The sequence below is a fragment of the Lissotriton helveticus genome, chromosome 11 (assembly GCF_964261635.1).
Source record: "Lissotriton helveticus chromosome 11, aLisHel1.1, whole genome shotgun sequence".
Classification (NCBI taxonomy): domain Eukaryota; kingdom Metazoa; phylum Chordata; class Amphibia; order Caudata; family Salamandridae; genus Lissotriton; species Lissotriton helveticus.
The window spans coordinates 1206152478-1206172500 of NC_136072.1; positions in this window are offsets into that span (position 1 = coordinate 1206152478).

Below are 20023 nucleotides of genomic sequence, written 5' to 3' on the forward strand. Positions count from 1 at the left end.
GGGTTCGTGAAGTAGGCCATCAAGGCGGTGAGCTTCAAAGGCTCCACAGCCTCTGATACGCATCCAGGCGTTCTCCCAGAGGAGTAAACAGATCTCCGACTGCCCCAGGCACATTTGCACCTGGGCAGTTGGGAAAGTTAGGGATCCTTCATTTGTACACCCCGGGAAGGTTACCCACATCTCCAGGGTGGGCTGCCTAGCTTTACCCTGAGGAAGAGTTCTGCAATTTTTAAAAGTGGTGGAAATAGTGGTTTCTGGTTAGAAAAGGTGACCTATAACCCCAGATATGATCATCTCAGGTGTAGATTACCTGCAGGGACTAGCAGCCCATTGGCCACTAGCTCGTATATCCCTAACCTCTCTTAAATCTTGGATTTAGGTGACCCCCAATACCAGAAGCTCAAATATGACCCAACAGCATCAAAGAGGACACCTGAAGAGACCCATGTTGACATCAACAGGACTTTTCTCAAAGCAAAAGAGGGATACTCTGCCCCTGTGGCAACACATCTGGAACTGCCTCACCGAGACTTGTCCTAAGCAATCTCTTGGATCCCCAAGGCATTGGAACCCCTGTGAGCACCTGAAGCTCCCTCAGACGCCTTTGAACAAGGGGCTCTAGTCCTCTGTAAACCCCAGGTAAAACAACTAGCTGGATCTGGAAAATGGCTAGCTATCAGGCCCTCAGAGGAATTGCACAAATCCAGATAGTCTAGTGCATTGTGGGAACTATAGTCATGCCTTTCCCAAAGTTTTAGGCAGTTACTTTGTTCCCTGGGACCACAGGACATCGAAGAAAACATGTGCTCCAGGCTTGTTCCTTGCCAGTTACTCGATGCTGCTCCAAGAGGGAACTCCATCATATATTCGTCTAACATCAGCAGCGGCCCCACTATTTTGTTTTTACATCTTGTTCTCAGCAGCAATGTCTAAGTGGTAAAGGTAGCTCTCAAGCGGACCCTGTTCAGTACCAAGGGCAGCCAGGACACCTCTGCACTGGGGCTCTACGAGCCCGGAAAAACCGAGCCGATTGTTGTGGCCTTACCCAGTAAGGGTTCCAAGCAGCTCGACCTGCAAGCGACCAATTTTCTCTGGTGGCTTTTCCTATTGACTGCATTGATAAAGTTTCACTGTATTATTGTGCAGTGAATTTATATTGCTTCTAAAATCCATAACTCTTAATACATGTATGCCATCCTATTTTTTTAATCTAAATTACGATAAAAAATTAAATGTATTTTATATTTTTTGATCTGATTTCTATTGAGTCATGTCAATGACTTATTGCCCATGTTGACACTCTGAAATGCTTAACACTTGTTCCTCCAGTAATTCTTAACTGCTCCTTGCCACATACCAGGACTGAAATAAGGATGTATTAATGTTAATCCTAGGGCCATCTTTGGGGTCTGTGAGAGTATTACACAATACTCCACCTTCCTGTTGGGTGGCGTTTTAAGCTCCAAGTGAATTATCCCGATTCTTGTCCTTATATAGGTACACTTCTCATTGCCCTTATATAGGCATAGAAATCAAGCCCTTATTTAGGCATAGACCATGCTAGCCAAATGCAGGTATGGCTACTTCCACCCATACCAAACGTCACAACAATTTCTTGGGAAACCAGCTTAAGCAGTCAGGGACTTATCCTTGGTTGTATACTGATTTCTCCAAGAACTCAGTTACTTTACAATGAACAACTATTCCCCAGGGGTGGTTCATTCATGACGTTCATATGCCTGACTTTACTTCAAACTATGGCATTCCTAAATACCTTCAAGGTATAAATATACCTTCACTTGCTATGGCAAACTACGGTAATTCGGAGCAGTTCAAAGACCTACTTGCCTGACGCAGCTCACTACAGCAAGTGCCGAAGGAAGCCGACTCTCCAGCTGAGGCACTGATCAGGAAGCTGACTTTCTCCTGCCGAGAATCCAGCTTCACTGTTTCCGGCTCCCCTTGCGAGGTGTTAGGAAATCGAGTCCTGAGACAGAGATACCAGACCTCCTTCATTCTAAACCAAAGTATGGAGCTGATTTGAACCTAGAGAAACCTTTGGTAGATTCTTGGCAAAACTAAACCTATGCTAAACAACACTTACTTTTTCTCTCGTACTAGACTTAGTTTAGGTACATTGGGGTAGGCGTATTTTAGAAGCACCAGTTGAGTATTTTAGCCAGTGTATTTATGTGTGTATTTGTATATGGCTTAGAAACCATACCCTGCTTGTACAGTATTATTTCATAATATTATTCTCGCTGTATGCATTATACTTTGCAGTCTGCCTAACGATTGTAGCAGTTCACTTCTCTTGCATGAAAAAGAAGACTGTTCAATAAACCTTTTTTATTGAAAACGCCTGTCTCTCTATTTCACTGCAACTCTGTTGAAACGAAGCATGCACGATTGACTGAAATACTGATTTATTGTTTCCGCGACTCTGAGAGATATATTCTTATTCTTGGGAAACAAAGTTGTCATGTTAATGCGGTTATTCGAGAAAGTTTCTATTGACCTCTGAGTTAGCTGGCACACAAACAATTAAGTATAGTATACTCGATAGAGACCTAGTTGACCTCAGTCCTACGTCAAAAATAGGGGATATATTATTCCAATGCGCGGAGCCTTTTGGGAATTAAGGAACTCCACTACATTCCTGCTGGAGGGCTGACACCTCTGGAGTGCCATCCACATAAGGCATCTGTGCACGCACAGCAAAGGGTCTGCTGCTGCATCTTTCCCCTGGCCCACTTATCAAAAGTGCCCGCTGTTTAGTTAAGAGGTTAGAGATCCCAATTCGAGTCGCCGAGATCGCTATTAGTGAATGCAATCACGCTACATAAATTCTCATCTTTCACGGTACTACAAATAGTAAAATATCACATCATGGCCTTGATCACCATGCTCCATCTCAGTTTAAACTAGTTCTATCGCCAAGAAATGAAGTGTGATATCTAGCAGCCCTTCTCCGTTCTTATATGGTTTGGATATCTTTGTTTTTTGCAATACACGGCCACCTGAGGAAGGCTAACTTGCCTACTTTGCCGAACTACCTTGCCGTATTGCTTACATCACCTGTCCTGTCTTATGCCTTATGCCTTATGTTTGTTTGTAAATGGTTTTATACTTAAAGGCTTATGGACTGTAAACCAGTCATATGATAAATGAATATATAAAATGAAAAAAGATATATACATATATAACAAAATTGTTACAAAAAGATAAACTGGCAGATGCATCAAAGTAAATACCGGGAGCAAATGGGCAGATTCTCAGAATCTGCACTTTTGCTCCCGATATTTTTGCATTTGGGATGCATCATCCCAAATGCAAAAATCGCAATTTAAGGAATCTCTAAATTGAGATTCCTTAAATTGCGATTGCATTTAAGGAATCTCAAATTGAGATTCCTTAAATGCAATGCATGAAAGTAAAAGAAATAGAGAATTCGCTAATAGGGGGAGCAAATTACCATGAAGTTGGACTTCATGGTAATTTGCTAAAACTTTGAAAAAAAGCACTTTTTTGCATTTTTCAAAGCTTCATGTTGCGCACACACATGCCCTTAGGGCATGTGTGTGTGCAACATATGTGCATAGATCAATTTCAGGGGGTGCAACAGGGTGTCATTTTGACCCCCTTGCAACCTTGAAATTGCATGAGCAATTTGCGAGTAGCTACTGGTACTCGCTAATTGCTCATGCAATCTCCAATACATTCCTATGGGCCTGTAGGCCCATAGGAATGAACGGGACATCCAGCCTGATTCATGAAACGAAAATCGGCTCGCAAAGGGCCAGATTCTGAGAATCTGGCCCTTTGCGAGCGCAATTATTGCATTTGGGATTCATCATCCCAAATGCAATAATCGCTATTACAGAATTCGCTATTGTGCGAGGAATTGCATTTAAGGAATCTCTAATAGAGATTCCTTAAATGCAATTATCAACCAATTAGAAATCGCGAAATCGCAATATTTGGTCTCAATTTACCACCAAGTCTGACTTGGTGGTAAATTGCGAAAATAGTGTAAAAAGCACTTTAGTGCATTTTTTTCTTTTGCATGTTACACACACACATGTCCTTTGGAAATGTGTGTGCGCAACACCTGTTCAAATGTGCATTTAAGGGGTGCTACAGGGTGTCCTTTGGACACCCCTGGCACCCTTAAAATCACTATCTTATTTGCGAGTAGCAAATTGCTACTCGCAAATAAGGGATACTCCCCATTCATTCCTATGGGCCTTTTGGCCCATAGGAATGAATGGGGAGTTATTCCTTATTTGCGAGTAGCAAATTGTTACTCGCAAATAAGGAATGTGTAGGAATCGCTATTTATTTAGCAATTCCTACATGAATACCGTTTTGCGAGTCCTCAATAGCGATTCGCTATGAATCGCTATTAGGGGCTCGCTAAATGGCCCGTTGATGAATCAGGCTGATCATTCCTTAATTGCGACTAGCAATTTGCGAGTAGCAATTAAGGAATGTTAAGGAATCACTATTTTAATAGCGATTCCTACATGCATAGGTTTTTGCTATTCCTAAATAGCGATTCCTTAAAAATCGCTATTTATGAATAGCAAAAGGCTACGTTGATGCATCTGCCAGTAAATTCCAATATCAATTTTTGAATAAATAAAGTAAATATTGTAATTTAATTGTCCTTTTGGGTGGTGAGTTTACTTACTATTGGATGCTACTACCATAACAACTAATGGTGGCTACTTCACACTGTGTTTAATAGTTTTTGTACCTTTACTTGACTATAGACCGTTCCCAAACTGGTAAAGGGGAGCCTCTTATTCATCGAGCCAATCCGCTGTAAGGATGAAAGATGCTGCCATTCTCCAGCCAAGCCACTGGAAGGATGAAAGATGCTGCCATTCTCCAGCCCAGCCACTGGAAAAATTAACGCGTTTGTTTGGTTGTTGGTTAGCACCTTGAGAAGTGTAAAAATCTTTTCTCAAATAGGGATACGTTCTTTCTTTATTGTATCTCCTAATATCGTTTTGCAGTTTGTCACACTTCTTTTGAGAATTAAACTCCTCAAACTCTTTAATGGTTTGATGAATTTTATCCAAAAGAAGTTTGCTATTGGTAATTGAGCTATCGCCTGAGATTTTATTTTCCAGGGATTGAATTTCCTTCGTCAAAATTTGTATTTGTCGAAGTGCAGTTTCTATGCTCAGAACCATCCAGGTTCGTGAGCACCTATTTGCGGAGAAACTAAAGCCAATTTTAAACTCTTCGTCGTCTACAAATATGATCGGTATATTACGTATTTGTAGACCCGCCGGTATGATATTGGCGTTCAAACAGTCTGTCAGGAATTTCGCATGTAATTCTGTGCGAACTAGCTTCTTTTTCAGCCTTTCAAGTTGATTGAGATCTGAGTCAAGCGGTAGATTAGTACTGGGTCCTTTATTCCCTAAAAGGGAAGGACCAGATGCAATCTTTAAAATATATTCGTCTGAGTACACCAAAGTTTCTGCCTCAGACATGGACTTAACTAAAAAAATTCAAGAACAACCACTGGTTAGAGTGACTCACAACAGGCAAACGCCTGTGCGAATTAACGATCAAGGGAAAGTGAGCGACCCAGTTAAACCGCGTTAATTTTTCTGACACCGGCTCTGAATCTGGCAGTGATAGATCCTTTAACACTAACTACCGTCAGCAGGACCCACAACCCTCTACTTCTCACCAGCCTTTTTTAGCCCAGGACCAACGAGGCACCAGACCACCAGGGAGACCTCAACAATCGAGACGAGGATGGTTCCGCAGACAGTACACTCCGGGGTACCGTCGGACCCGGAACCAGTATTACGAGTGGTAGATGAGGACCTGACAATACCCATTTTTAATTTGTCTCTGCATAATTTATCAGAACAAGAAGTGGCAGTTCTATCCAATGGGTTGAGCTTTGTTCCCACATATAAGAATGATTTGTTCCAAACTAAATTGGAGCTGTACCGTTTTTTCCGTACAGTCCGCTTGAAGAACTTTTTTTCCGCTGTAAGGATGAAAGATGCTGCCATTCTCCAGCCAAGCCACTGGAAGGATGAAAGATGCTGCCATTTTCCAGCCCAGCCACTGGAAGGATGGAAGATGCTGCCATTCTCCAGACAAGCCGCTGGAAGGATGACATATGTTGCATGGAGAACTCAGCCAAGCCACTGAAAGGATGAAATATGCTGTGTGGATCCCTCAGCCAAGCTGCAGGAAGGATTAAACTTTCTTCCATTCTACAGCCAAGCCACTGGAAGGATGAACGATGCTGCCGTTCTCCATCCAAGCCACTAGAAGGATGAAAGATGCTGCCATTCTCCATCCAAGCCACTAGAAGGATGAAAGATGCTGCCATTCTCCATCCAAGCCACTAGAAGGATGAAAGATGCTGCCATTCTCCATCCAAGCCACTAGAAGGATGAAAGATGCTGCCATTCTTCAGCCAAGCCACTAGAAGGATGAAAAATGCTGCCATTATATAGCCAAACCACTGGAAGGATGGGATATGCTGCAAATCCCCACCCAAACCACTGGAAGGATGAAAGATGCTGCCATTCTCCAGCCAAACGATCAAGGGAAAGTGAGCGACCCAGTTAAACCCTTGAGGGCTTGGGTAATAGAATAAATGGGTAAAAGTGCCTTCAAGGGATATGATTTGAATAAAATTGAAATGTTTAATCTGACTTAATGGGAGGAAAAATCAATTGACCTCATGTATAAATCATATCTTACTGTAGAAAACTCTATTCGTTTGAATCATATTAGAACAAAAAACACAAATACATTAAGACGTAAAAGACAACGAAACACAAGAGTGTATATACAAAAAGATTTTATCACAAAAAATTCTTAAATCAGCAATAAATCAAAAAGCAGGTAAGGAAATGCTGGTGTAAGTAGCGTATAAATCAACTAATAAACAACACAGCAAAACCTAAAAAAGAACATCTATCCCATAAAAAATATAATGAATCAAACACTGCAGGGATAAGACGGATGTCGACGTTTCGGTCTCTTGAGATTAAATTATTGAGACCATCCTCAGGACTGTTGTCAATTAGACACTGCTGAAGGCTGTAATGTAATCTGCAACATAAATGTTTACAATTACATATCTGTCATGGTTCAAAGTAAATAGTCCATACACCCATGTGACATAACTAACTATAACAGTACGTGACTTACTGAAAATAACATGACACACACATTTCCAAAATTACAAAATACACATATGTTACAACACCATTACACAATACATGTATGCTACGATACCCTATAAAAGGAAACAATAACATAACACAAAATAGATCCACCCTCGAACTCATTTTTATCTGCAAAGGGGTGGTCATGTACATATTTGTAGAGCTTCAATCATTTAGACAAACAGAGTGGAGAAACATGGCAAAGATGCTATCTACACATGTTTGAGATAGTTCAAAATAGATGTAATACCGGCATTGCAACCTGTCAGCTCAGCCACTTTGAGGAAATTGTGCATCAGTGTGGCCGTATCTATAAGTCACATTTATAAATCGCATATCCGCAAGTGCTGCATTTGGATTATCAGAGAAACACATTTGGATTATCAAAGGACAACATAGTGCCGCCGAGTTTCTAGCAGTGATATTTACAGAATACACATTAGACGCGATTTATGTGAATGTTTCACAAACGTACCAGTATGGAAAGCCAAAATGCTGATCGCTGCCAGAGTTTATAAGGGCCAATACAGGATACCTAAATAAAAACCTGGACTTAGTACATAATAAATATGCAGTTGACAACTATAGAGCGGTTCTAATCAACACACAAACAAATAATACCTATTGTTGAGGACCCCAGAAGGACGTGAAATCGTCACTTTAAAGTGGTTGGTGGCTCAGGATAAAAAACGCTGAAAACATGATGAAGAGGACCATAAATGCAATGTCATGTAATAAGCCTCTTACGCACATGAATGTACATAGGCCTAATTTAAACAAACCTCGAGGTATGGCAAAACAGGACCTGTAGTCCACGTAGCGTCTAGGGAGTTCGTCCACACACAGTTAAAATCTAAAATAGAGGGATACAACGAATTTAGCCAGTCATAGGGAAGATTTACTTCTGGCCTCTAAAAGATATCATGAAAAATAGCTACCTTGTTTTTAAATACAAAAGCAGCAGTCACAAAGTTCAGGACAATAGGACGCTTTGGTTTCAGAGCACTGAAGTCTTTAAAGTTGCTGCAAATGAAACCATATGGCAGCCAGTTAGTGTCAATATCGCAGATGAGAGCGCGCTAGAAACAAAATATCACTACTAGCATATCACGCTTACCTATAGAAACGCGGCGAGGTCGAAATCAATCTGGCCAAGAGCACGGCAGGCACCGAATAAACAGCGGTCCGCCGGCCTGCCCTTTAAAGTCAAGTTTGGAGCGCGAAAGAGGACTACGCGCGTGGCTATGCATCTCAGCAAAATACGGGCGCCATCTTAGAATGGTAAAAAAACGGCCCGGTTCAAAACCAATGCGATGAGGTACAGAGTTTTATAAACACTGCGCATTCAAGGAGAAAAATCTATTGTAGTCATTGGTAAGTTGGTGAAACATCCACATTTACAAAAAAGATCACAGCAGTATATTATTTGGAAAACAGTGTGCAAACGCATTACGACCCCTTGGCTCCAATTTATACAGGGTTGACATACATGTTGTTATTTGGATATTTATGTTATCGTTGTATCTACCAGACAACAGATAATTTACACACACCATAAATGCAGACTATATAGAATACGCATATATGCTATTGTCTTCAAATTCAAACTTTCAAAACATTAGTTCAGACATATGTCAGGGGGGAATAATATCTAGGATAGGCAAGCAAGAGCATGCCATTCAGTAGCGGAGTTAAGCCCCCGTCTGACTGTATCAGTTAGGCAAATCAGTTTACCTTCTCTTAATGAGAGAATTCTGTCCACATTATTTTGGCGCGCATTCGGTCGAATAACTTCGAGTACCCACCACAGCATGTCAGTCTCTTTATGACCCAGTTGTAGGTAATGTTCAACTAATGGGGCATTCTCCTTCTTACAGCGAATTCGCGATTGATGCTGCAGTATACGTTTCTTAATGGGCTGTATGGTTTTACCCAAATAGTGGAGAAGGCAGGGGCATTGAATGCAATATACCACATTGGTGGTGTTACAGTTGGAGAAATTCTTAGCTGTAAACTTGATACCATTAATCGTACATGTTTTCATAGTCGTAGTCGTCGAACATGCCACACAGTTGTTGCATTTGTGATGGCCAGTCAAAGGAGCAAGTTGCCTCATATTATCTTCGATATTTTCTTGTGAGGTATGCTCATATGCATGGATAAGCCTATCCTGCAGATTCGTACCACGTTTAAAAGAGAACAGTGGTTTCTGAGTAAATTCTGGTAAAGACCGGAGCAAGCTCCATTGTTTGGAGACAATTTTCTTGATAGCATTCGAATGCGTACCAAATGTTGAGACACAGACAATGTTAACTTTGTCTTGGCGTTTGTTAACTGTTAACAGAGCCTGGCGATCATTATACCATGCCCTTTTCATGGATTTCCTGAGCAACCTTGACGGATAACCTCTTATTTGGAGTTTATCCTTTAATTTGCGTGCTTCACAGAAATAATCATCCTTATACGTACAGTTCCGTCGTAGACGGAGAAACTGTCCAAAGGGTAACCCATCTTTCAACGCTTGAGGATGATGGCTGGTATAGCGCAACAGAGTGTTTCTGGCTGTCTTTTTAGTGAATAGGGTGGTGTACAAGTGATCATTCGAATCCACTTTAATTGTGATATCTAGAAACGGCATTGCGGTTGTGCTTTGTTCCAGGGTAAACTGAAGATTGATATTCCTGGAATTGAGCCATAGATGAAAATCATGGAGCTGTTCAACCGACCCAGCCCAAACCATAAACACGTCATCTATATAACGCAGCCACTTCAATATATTTGTCGAGTATGGATTAGAACAATGCCAAATATATTGGTCTTCAAAATCAGCGACATAGATGTTCGCTATGTCAGGAGCAAAAATTGCGCCCATGGCCACTCCTTTTTGTTGTAAATAAAACGTGTTTTGGAATAGAAAGAAGTTTTCACACAATGGGATTCTAATGCATTCCATAATAAAGGATGATGGAACAGAATGAGGTCTCGGCCTTGATTCTAGTAAGGTGTTCAATATATCCAATATTTCAATTTGGGGAATGTTTGTGTACAAACTTTCTATATCCATAGAAACAAGTATGTTGGTCGTGGGGTCAAAGGGGAAATTCTCAATCTCATTAATAACAGCCGTTGTATCTCTGATGTAAGATGGCCGCTCCACAGCGAATGGTCTAATAAAGAAATCAGAATAAGTTGCGAGTGGCTTTAAAATGGAGTTACACCCCGAAACAATTGGTCGGCCAGGGGGATTGTTAAGGTCTTTATGCACCTTGGGGAGCATATATATCACTGGTATTGTTGGTGTTTTATTCACCAGAAAGGAAGCCTCCTTTTCATTCAGCCAACCCCCTTCAAGTCCCAATTTACTTAGGGCTTGAATTTCTGATGTCAATATTTTGGTCGGGTTACTTGCAAGTTTCTGATAATGGGTAGGAGTAGAGAGTTGTCTCATCATTTCCAGGTTGTATTTGGATTTCTCCCACAGGACTATACCACCGCCCTTATCTGCTGGTTTTAGTAGAGCTTGTGGTAACTTTTGAAGATTTTGGAGTGCTAGTTGTTGTTCCTTCGGTAGATTAGATTTATATCTACAGGAATTTTGAAATAAAGATTCAATTTCAATAAGTGTAGCATTTTCAAAAGTAATTATGTCCTTATGTACCATCGTGTTAGATGGATAGAAAGTAGATGGATTCCTCAATCCCGTAAACCCTCTTTTTGGATCTGAGGGAGAATTCGCGAAAAAGTTCTTCAAGCGGACTGTACGGAAAAAACGGTACAGCTCCAATTTAGTTTGGAACAAATCATTCTTATATGTGGGAACAAAGCTCAACCCATTGGATAGAACTGCCACTTCTTGTTCTGATAAATTATGCAGAGACAAATTAAAAATGGGTATTGTCAGGTCCTCATCTTCCACTCGTAATACTGGTTCCGGGTCCGACGGTACCCCGGAGTGTACTGTCTGCGGAACCATCCTCGTCTCGATTGTTGAGGTCTCCCTGGTGGTCTGGTGCCTCGTTGGTACTGGGCTAAAAAAGGCTGGTGAGAAGTAGAGGGTTGTGGGTCCTGCTGACGGTAGTTAGTGTTAAAGGATCTATCACTGCCAGATTCAGAGCCGGTGTCAGAAAAATTAACGCGGTTTAACTGGGTCGCTCACTTTCCCTTGATCGTTAATTCGCACAGGCGTTTGCCTGTTGTGAGTCACTCTAACCAGTGGTTGTTCTTGAATTTTTTTAGTTAAGTCCATGTCTGAGGCAGAAACTTTGGTGTACTCAGACGAATATATTTTAAAGATTGCATCTGGTCCTTCCCTTTTAGGGAATAAAGGACCCAGTACTAATCTACCGCTTGACTCAGATCTCAATCAACTTGAAAGGCTGAAAAAGAAGCTAGTTCGCACAGAATTACATGCGAAATTCCTGACAGACTGTTTGAACGCCAATATCATACCGGCGGGTCTACAAATACGTAATATACCGATCATATTTGTAGACGACGAAGAGTTTAAAATTGGCTTTAGTTTCTCCGCAAATAGGTGCTCACGAACCTGGATGGTTCTGAGCATAGAAACTGCACTTCGACAAATACAAATTTTGACGAAGGAAATTCAATCCCTGGAAAATAAAATCTCAGGCGATAGCTCAATTACCAATAGCAAACTTCTTTTGGATAAAATTCATCAAACCATTAAAGAGTTTGAGGAGTTTAATTCTCAAAAGAAGTGTGACAAACTGCAAAACGATATTAGGAGATACAATAAAGAAAGAACGTATCCCTATTTGAGAAAAGATTTTTACACTTCTCAAGGTGCTAACCAACAACCAAACAAACGCGTTAATTTTTCTGACACCGGCCCTGAATCTGGCAGTGATAGATCCTTTAACACTAACTACCGTCAGCAGGACCCACAACCCTCTACTTCTCACCAGCCTTTTTTAGCCCAGGACCAACGAGGCACCAGACCACCAGGGAGACCTCAACAATCGAGACGAGGATGGTTCCGCAGACAGTACACTCCGGGGTACCGTCGGACCCGGAACCAGTATTACGAGTGGTAGATGAGGACCTGACAATACCCATTTTTAATTTGTCTCTGCATAATTTATCAGAACAAGAAGTGGCAGTTCTATCCAATGGGTTGAGCTTTGTTCCCACATATAAGAATGATTTGTTCCAAACTAAATTGGAGCTGTACCGTTTTTTCCGTACAGTCCGCTTGAAGAACTTTTTCACGAATTCTCCCTCAGATCCAAAAAGAGGGTTTACGGGATTGAGGAATCCATCTACTTTCTATCCATCTAACACGATGGTACATAAGGACATAATTACTTTTGAAAATGCTACACTTATTGAAATTGAATCTTTATTTCAAAATTCCTGTAGATATAAATCTAATCTACCGAAGGAACAACAACTAGCACTCCAAAATCTTCAAAAGTTACCACAAGCTCTACTAAAACCAGCAGATAAGGGCGGTGGTATAGTCCTGTGGGAGAAATCCAAATACAACCTGGAAATGATGAGACAACTCTCTACTCCTACCCATTATCAGAAACTTGCAAGTAACCCGACCAAAAGATTGACATCAGAAATTCAAGCCCTAAGTAAATTGGGACTTGAAGGGGGTTGGCTGAATGAAAAGGAGGCTTCCTTTCTGGTGAATAAAACACCAACAATACCAGTGATATATATGCTCCCCAAGGTGCATAAAGACCTTAACAATCCCCCTGGCCGACCAATTGTTTCGGGGTGTAACTCCATTTTAAAGCCACTCGCAACTTATTCTGATTTCTTTATTAGACCATTCGCTGTGGAGCGGCCATCTTACATCAGAGATACAACGGCTGTTATTAATGAGATTGAGAATTTCCCCTTTGACCCCACGACCAACATACTTGTTTCTATGGATATAGAAAGTTTGTACACAAACATTCCCCAAATTGAAATATTGGATATATTGAACACCTTACTAGAATCAAGGCCGATACCTCATTCTGTTCCATCATCCTTTATTATGGAATGCATTAGAATCCCATTGTGTGAAAACTTCTTTCTATTCCAAAACACGTTTTATTTACAACAAAAAGGAGTGGCCATGGGCGCAATTTTTGCTCCTGACATAGCGAACATCTATGTCGCTGATTTTGAAGACCAATATATTTGGCATTGTTCTAATCCATACTCGACAAATATATTGAAGTGGCTGCGTTACATAGATGACGTGTTTATGGTTTGGGCTGGGTCGGTTGAACAGCTCCATGATTTTCATCTATGGCTCAATTCCAGGAATATCAATCTTCAGTTTACCCTGGAACAAAGCACAACCGCAATGCCGTTTCTAGATATCACAATTAAAGTGGATTCGAATGATCACTTGTACACCACCCTATTCACTAAAAAGACAGCCAGAAACACTCTGTTGCGCTATACCAGCCATCATCCTCAAGCGTTGAAAGATGGGTTACCCTTTGGACAGTTTCTCCGTCTACGACGGAACTGTACGTATAAGGATGATTATTTCTGTGAAGCACGCAAATTAAAGGATAAACTCCAAATAAGAGGTTATCCGTCAAGGTTGCTCAGGAAATCCATGAAAAGGGAAGGGTATAATGATCGCCAGGCTCTGTTAACAGTTAACAAACGCCAAGACAAAGTTAACATTGTCTGTGTCTCAACATTTGGTACGCATTCGAATGCTATCAAGAAAATTGTCTCCAAACAATGGAGCTTGCTCCGGTCTTTACCAGAATTTACTCAGAAACCACTGTTCTCTTTTAAACGTGGTACGAATCTGCAGGATAGGCTTATCCATGCATATGAGCATACCTCACAAGAAAATATCGTAGATAATATGAGGCAACTTGCTCCTTTGACTGGCCATCACAAATGCAACAACTGTGTGGCATGTTCGACGACTACGACTATGAAAACATGTACGATTAATGGTATCAAGTTTACAGCTAAGAATTTCTCCAACTGTAACACCACCAATGTGGTATATTGCATTCAATGCCCCTGCCTTCTCCACTATTTGGGTAAAACCATACAGCCCATTAAGAAACGTATACTGCAGCATCAATCGTGAATTCGCTGTAAGAAGGAGAATGCCCCATTAGTTGAACATTACCTACAACTGGGTCATAAAGAGACTGACATGCTGTGGTGGGTACTCGAAGTTATTCGACCGAATGCGCGCCAAAATAATGTGGACAGAATTCTCTCATTAAGAGAAGGTAAACTGATTTGCCTAACTGATACAGTCAGACGGGGGCTTAACTCCGCTACTGAATGGCATGCTCTTGCTTGCCTATCCTAGATATTATTCCCCCCTGACATATGTCTGAACTAATGTTTTGAAAGTTTGAATTTGAAGACAATAGCATATATGCGTATTCTATATAGTCTGCATTTATGGTGTGTGTAAATTATCTGTTGTCTGGTAGATACAACGATAACATAAATATCCAAATAACAACATGTATGTCAACCCTGTATAAATTGGAGCCAAGGGGTCGTAATGCGTTTGCACACTGTTTTCCAAATAATATACTGCTGTGATCTTTTTTGTAAATGTGGATGTTTCACCAACTTACCAATGACTACAATAGATTTTTCTCCTTGAATGCGCAGTGTTTATAAAACTCTGTACCTCATCGCATTGGTTTTGAACCGGGCCGTTTTTTTACCATTCTAAGATGGCGCCCGTATTTTGCTGAGATGCATAGCCACGCGCGTAGTCCTCTTTCGCGCTCCAAACTTGACTTTAAAGGGCAGGCCGGCGGACCGCTGTTTATTCGGTGCCTGCCGTGCTCTTGGCCAGATTGATTTCGACCTCGCCGCGTTTCTATAGGTAAGCGTGATATGCTAGTAGTGATATTTTGTTTCTAGCGCGCTCTCATCTGCGATATTGACACTAACTGGCTGCCATATGGTTTCATTTGCAGCAACTTTAAAGACTTCAGTGCTCTGAAACCAAAGCGTCCTATTGTCCTGAACTTTGTGACTGCTGCTTTTGTATTTAAAAACAAGGTAGCTATTTTTCATGATATCTTTTAGAGGCCAGAAGTAAATCTTCCCTATGACTGGCTAAATTCGTTGTATCCCTCTATTTTAGATTTTAACTGTGTGTGGACGAACTCCCTAGACGCTACGTGGACTACAGGTCCTGTTTTGCCATACCTCGAGGTTTGTTTAAATTAGGCCTATGTACATTCATGTGCGTAAGAGGCTTATTACATGACATTGCATTTATGGTCCTCTTCATCATGTTTTCAGCGTTTTTTATCCTGAGCCACCAACCACTTTAAAGTGACGATTTCACGTCCTTCTGGGGTCCTCAACAATAGGTATTATTTGTTTGTGTGTTGATTAGAACCGCTCTATAGTTGTCAACTGCATATTTATTATGTACTAAGTCCAGGTTTTTATTTAGGTATCCTGTATTGGCCCTTATAAACTCTGGCAGCGATCAGCATTTTGGCTTTCCATACTGGTACGTTTGTGAAACATTCACATAAATCGCGTCTAATGTGTATTCTGTAAATATCACTGCTAGAAACTCGGCGGCACTATCTGTTCCTTTGATAATCCAAATGTGTTTCTCTGATAATCCAAATGCAGCACTTGCGGATATGCGATTTATAAATGTGACTTATAGATACGGCCACACTGATGCACAATTTCCTCAAAGTGGCTGAGCTGACAGGTTGCAATGCCGGTATTACATCTATTTTGAACTATCTCAAACATGTGTAGATAGCATCTTCACCATGTTTCTCCACTCTGTTTGTCTAAATGATTGAAGCTCTACAAATATGTACATGACCACCCCTTTGCAGATAAAAATGAGTTCGAGGGTGGATCTATTTTGTGTTATGTTATTGTTTCCTTTTATAGGGTATCGTAGCATACATGTATTGTGTAATGGTGTTGTAACATATGTGTATTTTGTAATTTTGGAAATGTGTGTGTCATGTTATTTTCAGTAAGTCACGTACTGTTATAGTTAGTTATGTCACATGGGTGTATGGACTATTTACTTTGAACCATGACAGATATGTAATTGTAAACATTTATGTTGCAGATTACATTACAGCCTTCAGCAGTGTCTAATTGACAACAGTCCTGAGGATGGTCTCAATAATTTAATCTCAAGAGACCAAAACGTCGACATCCGTCTTATCCCTGCAGTGTTTGATTCATTATATTTTTTATGGGATAGATGTTCTTTTTTAGGTTTTGCTGTGTTGTTTATTAGTTGATTTATACGCTACTTACACCAGCATTTCCTTACCTGCTTTTTGATTTATTGCTGATTTAAGAATTTTTTGTGATAAAATCTTTTTGTATATACACTCTTGTGTTTCGTTGTCTTTTACGTCTTAATGTATTTGTGTTTTTTGTTCTAATATGATTCAAACGAATAGAGTTTTCTACAGTAAGATATGATTTATACATGAGGTCAATTGATTTTTCCTCCCATTAAGTCAGATTAAAGATTTAAATTTTATTCAAATCATATCCCTTGAAGGCACTTTTACCCATTTATTCTCCAGCCAAGCCACTGGAAGGATGAAAGATGCAGCCATTCTCCAGCCAAGCCGATGGAAGGACGAAAGATGCTCTGTGGAGCTCTCCGCCAAGCCACTGGAAGGATGGAAGATGCTGCCATTCTCCAGCCAAAAGCGGTACAAAAGGGGGTGGTAATGGACGGAGCATCTGAACCAATCAAACACTCACACCCAGAAAAAAGATCTGGGTTTAATCCATCACCGTTCTTTAGCCCACTCTGCCACCCCAGTTCAGACATGGCTATATGCAAATCAGTCTGACCCTGTGCCTCATTGGAACAGGCCAGCCAGAACTGCCAAGTCATGCCTTCTCTGGACCGGAAACAAGCTTCCGAGGACCGGTTTCTGGCATTGCAGCCGTCTTCGGCCCGGCTTGCTTGAATACAGTGGCAAAGAGAGCATCTGTGAGTGTTCTTTAGCCCACTCTGCTACGATGTGGTGTAATTATCAGAGCTGCCAACAGGGGAACGGGGGAACCAGGTTTGAATCTCGAGGGCAGCTGAACAGTTTGTGACTCTGGACAAATCACTAATGCTTCCCCCTGCGTATGGCAATGAATGTGCCATTGTGTAATGTAGCTAGTAAGCACCTAAGGCACTCCAGTACCATCAGCTGATGTTAGCAGTATGACAGATCATGGGAAAACAGCAGAAGCGACGAGGGAGGTAGTGGGGGATGGGTCAAGCATGGAAGCAGGCGGGGTTAAAGCGATGGGCAAGCAACGACAGGCGGGAACGGGAGAAATCAAGAAAGAAGTGGTGTAAAACACCTTAAATAAAGCAGGATCAGGGGCAAAATGAATGCTTTGTTGTTGAATATAACCGTTGAGCACTTAAAGGGCTACAACATCATTGGCTTGTGTTCACACTATGGCAAGAAGGAGGATGGAGCGAGAACTCCAATACCATATGATCGTGCAGAAATGCAGAAGTGTCAGTTTTAAATAGTAACATAGCAGAATAATATCAAGGAGAGACTGTTACAGGGATTCTGCACCTACACAGAACTATGCGCTGGAAAACAGGACCTCGGTGTATAGGGGTGTACTAACCTATCACCCTTGTACCGAAAATCCCAAAACCGACAAGCTATAGTGTCTCATTCATTCTCCTCCAAAAATCATGAAGCTTCAAATGATTAGACAACCCAGAATATGACTCTCTCAGGAGATGAGAAGGAAGCAGCCTCCTGGTCACAGGAAGTACACGGGGAATGCACTAGAGAAACTCGTGGATGCAAAGACCTTCATCAAGGATTACATCTAATTGTAGGCGGTAGAGGAGCTTGGTTAGAGGCAAGATGGCGGCCGCTGCAGCGGCTGAGTGAAATGCCTGCTCTCTGCTCCTGGTCGGAAAAGGGAGAAAAAAAACTATGGTGTTCACGTAGTTTTCCCTGGCTCTTGCAGATGCAGATGGGAGCTCATTTATGACATTTGGCGATCTGAAACGCGGAACAAACGGCAACCTGCTTCTACAGCGAGAGCGTCCAGTTAAACTAATGGCTGACGGCTCCTGTGTGGGACGCGCGCCGCGAAAGCCGCTCATGGTTGTACCGTTTTTGGTTCTCTGCTTCCCCCGAGTACCTGTGTGGCACCTTTCTCCCCCTTCTCCGGGGTTGTATCCGTACCTGTGTGGGGGTATCAGCCTAAAACCGAAGACGCCTAAAATGCAGCCGAAACCTCCTTTAAAGCCCCCGGATACCAGAAGCGGCAGATCGAAGGTTACGGGGCAGTCTAGAATCGAGGATGGAGCTGCGGATGAGATGGGATTGTCGGGCGGTGTTGAAAAGTCGCTTCTGCAGCCGGAGCTGGTTTCTAGCTCAAAAAAGGGAGGCGAGCGAAAGAAGACACACAACACGAATCCCGCTGTACAAACACTCCCTGAGATGTTTGAGAAACAGGCAATGCGAAATAATTTGCAAGAACGTTCTGAAATTGTGCCTACGATCCAGTCAATACAGGATGGGGACTCTTCTGTGGAGGCATCTGATATATTAGCCTTAGAAGTGCCTTTGTTAGATACTGCTTATAATGTGGAAAAGAGCCCGGCGGCTGCATTATGGGAGATGGAGTCCACATGTAGGCTGGCTTAGATCCCGCTGATGCTCTTGAGGTAAATGTGCCTATTGAGGGATCAATGCTGCCGTTGGTGGCTGATGCTCTATGCCCTGACTCTCTCGGATAAGAGTATCGACAAGGATTGGACATATTATCAGGATGAAAGTAGCATGGATGAAAACTCTAGAATAAGTGAAACTTTCCTGGGGTCTGCGATAACTGTTAAAAAGCATAGAACTAGAAAATATATAGGCACTAAGAATAAGGCACCTGATTCCAGTAGCGCGATTACGGAAGCTATGTCTCAGGATGGGTGTTCTGGAGTTGAGCAGTCTAATGAGCCACATAATGATTCTGAGGTAACTTTAGTTACGAGCTATAACACAATGGTAGCTCATAGAGCGGAGTCAAAAATGGAAATTGCCCGCACACAAACCATATGCAGAAAAGTACAAAATGCTGTCAGGCGATTTACAAGGATTTGTTCCGACATTTCCTCTAGAGTCACTGAAGCAGAGACCAGAATATCCGTGCTTGAGGATGAAGTTGCGGCACAAAAAACTGAGCTCAGTGCTATAAAAGCTCAACGGGGTGATATCATCTTCAAATTTACGGAATTGGAAAACCAATCGAGTAGGATTCATTTGCGAGTTTTGGGGTCCCAAAAGAAATGGGGGGCCCGGATGTACGGAAATTCATTTGTGATCTCTTCCAGGATGCTTTTCCTGAGCTGACTTCTGAGGACAGGCCTACAGTTATCGAACGGGCACATCGTTTTCCTTTCACAATCAGGAAAGCAAAGCAATCGGAGGTGGAACGACCTAGAGCAATCTTGGTCCGTTTTAATAATTTTTTTGGCAAGAGAAGCAGTTTTTGGTCTTGCTTGACCTGATAAACAGAGCTTTTTTGTTCAGCCAGATTTCTGTCCCGCCACTGTCTCTAAACGCTGGCATTTGCGCCAATTGATTGCAGGATTTCAAGCGAAAGGAGCAACTGTGTATTTACAAAACGCAGCGAAAATAAAAGTAACTGTTAAAGGACAAACCAAATTGTTTTTTTCAGAGTTAGTGGCTAAGGATTATCTGATGACACTGTAAAGGGTGCACAGACATAATATCGACTCCAAAATATCGACTGGAAAGAATATCGAGTTGTAAATATCGTTTGGAGAAAATATCGAC